This window comes from Haematobia irritans, chromosome 1 (genome assembly GCF_050003625.1).
Source record: "Haematobia irritans isolate KBUSLIRL chromosome 1, ASM5000362v1, whole genome shotgun sequence".
NCBI lineage: Eukaryota > Metazoa > Arthropoda > Insecta > Diptera > Muscidae > Haematobia > Haematobia irritans.
In genome coordinates this window covers 261,054,191-261,057,942 of record NC_134397.1, presented here as the reverse complement: position 1 = coordinate 261,057,942, position 3,752 = coordinate 261,054,191, and positions in this window count along the sequence as shown.

Genomic DNA, 3,752 nt, shown 5'->3' with positions numbered 1-3,752 from the left:
CTGCAAGTAGAGGATGCTGATGAGGAATGTGGTAATTCCGAAACAGCTGTACATCCAACCATCTTGCAGTCCATAAGGCTTTGCCCAAATACATTTGACAAGCATAATTTTCCTCTGTTGGTTAAGCTACAGTTGTGGTTTAGTCAATGCATGGTTTTAAGCTGAGATCAAAAACAACAGAAATAAAATTTTGAGAAAATTTTCTATAGAAATAAAAACAGAAACAGCTGTACATCCAACCATCTTGCAGTCTATAGGGCTTTGCCCAAATAAATTTGATAAACATTCTTTTCCTCTGTTGGTTAAGCTACACTTGTAGTTTAGTCAATGCATGGTTTTAAGCTGAGATCAAAAACAACAATAATAATTGAAGAAAAACCAACAATAACAAACAAAACGGAGGAAAATTTTATTTCTATAGAAAATTTTGTTAAAATTTTATTTCTATAGAAATTTTTGTTAAGATTTCAGTTCTATTTGTAATTTTGCCAACATTTTATTTCTATAGAAAATTTTCTCAAAATTTTATTTCTATTAGAAATTTTCTCAAAATTTTATTTCTATTAAAAATTTTGTTAAAATTTTATTTCTATAGAAATTTTTTTTCAAATTTCTATGGTTTTTTTATTTTTTTTTGAAAATTTTGTCAAAACTTTATTTCTATGGAAAATTTTGTAAAAAGTTTTTGCTATAGAAAATTTTGTCAAAATTTTAGTTTTCCTATAGAAAATTTTGTCAAAATTTTATTCATTGTTGTTTTTTTTTTTTTTTTGATTTCAGCTTTAAACCATGCGTTGACTAAACTACAAGTGTAGCTTAACCAACAGAGGAAAATAATGTTTGTCAAATTTATTTGGGCAAAGCCCTATAGACTGCAAGATGGTTGGATGGACGCACGTTTCGGAATTACCACATTCCTCATCAGCATTCTCTACTTCCAGCATAACTATCAACCAATTATCAGAATAAATTCAGGCAGTTCACTAAACCCAAAAGTAAACCACACTTGAACCTTCCGAAAAAAAGTTTTACATGATAGCCGGCTTATGCCGAAATAAATTCGTACAAATATATCTCTTTTCCTTTGCCACCGTCAAATCATCGATTTCTATAGAAAATTTTGTCAAAATTATATTTCTATAGAAAATTTTGTAAAAATTGTATTTCTATAGAAAATTTTGTCAAAATTTTATTTATATAGAAATTTTTGTTAAAAGTTTATTACTAGAGAAAGTTTTGTTAAGATTTCAGTTCTATTTGTAATTTTGTAAAAATTTTATTTCTATAGACAATTTTTTCAAAAATTTATTTCTATTAAAAATGTTGTCAAATTTCTATGAAAAATTTTGTGAAATTTTTATTTCTATTGAAAATTTTGTCAAAATTTTATTTCCATTAAAAATTTTGTCAAAATTTAAGATTGAATAAAATCAAAATTTCCAAAAATTTATTTCTTTTGAAAATATTGTCAAAATTTTATTTCTATAGAAAATTGTGCCAAAAATTTATTTCCAAAAAAATATTTATTTCTATAGAAAATGTTTTCAAAATTTGATTTCTTTTAAAAATTTTGTCAAAATTTGATTTCTACATGAAATTTTGTCCAATATTTTATTTCTATAGAAATTCTTTTCAAAATTTGATTTTTATAGAAAATTTTGTCAAAATTTTATTTCCATAGAAAATTGTGTCAAAATTTTTTTCTGTAGAAAATGTGTTCAAAATTCTATTTATATAGAAAATTTTGTCAAAAATGTATTTCTATAGAAAATTTTGTCAACGTTATGTTTCAATAGAAAATTTTGTAAAAATTTTATTTTTATAGAAATTTTTGTTAAGATTTCAGTTCTATTTGTAATTTTGTAAAAATTTTATTGCTATAGAAAATTGTGTCCAAATTTTATTTCTATAGAAAATTTTGTCAAAATTTTATTTCTATTAAAAATTTTGTTAAAATTTTATTTCTATAGAAAATTTTATCAAAAATTTATTTCTATTAAAAATGTTGTCAAATTTCCTTGGAAATTTTTGTGAGATTTTAATTTTTTATAGACAATTTTGTCAAAACTTTATTTCTATAGAAAATTTTGTAAAAAGTTTTTTTCTATAGAAAATTTTGTCAAAATTTTATTTTTTCTATAGAAAATTTTGTTAAAATTTTATTTCTATAGAAAATTTTGTCAACATTTTATTTCTATAGAAAACTTTGTCAAAATTCTTTTCCTATAGAAAATGTGTTGAAAATTCTTTTTCTATAGAAAATTTTGTTAAAATTTTATTTCTATAGAAAATTTTGTCAAAATTCTTTTCCTATAGAAAATTTTTGTAAAAAGTTTTTTTCTTTAGAAAATATTGTCAAAATTTGATTATTGTAGAAAATTTTGTCAAGTTTTGTTAAGATTTCAGTTCTATTTGTAATTTTGTAAAAATTTTATTTCTATAGACAATTTTTTCAAAAATTTATTTCTATTAAAAATGTTGTCAAATTTCTATGAAAAATTTTGTGAAATTTTTATTTCTATTGAAAATTTTGTAAAAATTTTATTTCCATTAAAAATTTTGTCAAAATTTAAGATTGAATAAAATCAAAATTTCCAAAAATTTATTTCTTTTGAAAATATTGTCAAAATTTTATTTCTATAGAAAATTGTGTCAAAAATTTATTTCCAAAAAATATTTATTTCTATAGAAAATGTTTTCAAAATTTGATTTCTTTTAAAAATTTTGTCAAAATTTGATTTCTACATGAAATTTTGTCGAATATTTTATTTCTATAGAAATTCTTTTAAAAATTTGATTTTTATAGAAAATTTTGTCAAAATTTTATTTCCATAGAAAATTGTGTCAAATTTTTTTTCTGTAGAAAATGTGTTCAAAATTCTATTTATATAGAAAATTTTGTCAAAAATGTATTTCTATAGAAAATTTTGTCAACGTTATGTTTCAATAGAAAATTTTGTAAAAATTTTATTTTTATAGAAATTTTTGTTAAGATTTCAGTTCTATTTGTAATTTTGTAAAAATTTTATTTCTATAGAAAATTTTGTCAAAATTTTATTTCTATAGAAAATTTTGTCAAAATTTTATTTCTATTAAAAATTTTTTTAAAATTTTATTTCTATAGAAAATTTTATCAAAAATTTATTTCTTTTAAAAATGTTGTCAAATTTCCTTGGAAATTTTTGTGAGATTTTAATTTTTTATAGACAATTTTGTCAAAACTTTATTTCTATAGAAAATTTTGTAAAAAGTTTTTTTCTATAGAAAATTTTGTCAAAATTTTATTTTTTCTATAGAAAATTTTGTTAAAATTTTATTTCTATAGAAAATTTTGTCAACATTTTATTTCTATAGAAAATTTTGTCCACATTTTATTTCTACAGAAAACTTTGTCAAAATTCTTTTCCTATAGAAAATGTGTTGAAAATTCTTTTTCTATAGAAAATTTTGTTAAAATTTTATTTCTATAGAAAATTTTGTCAAAATTTTATTTCTATAGAAAATTTTGTCAAAATTTTATTTCTATAGAAAATTTTGTCAAAATTCTTTTCCTATAGAAAATTTTTGTAAAAAGTTTTTTTCTTTAGAAAATATTGTCAAAATTTGATTATTGTAGAAAATTTTGTCAAAATTTTATCTCTATAGAAAATTTTGCCAAAATTTTATTTGTATAGAAAATTTTATCAAATTTTATTTCTATAAACATTTTTCTTAAAATTTTATTTCTATAGAAAATTTGTTAAAATTTTATT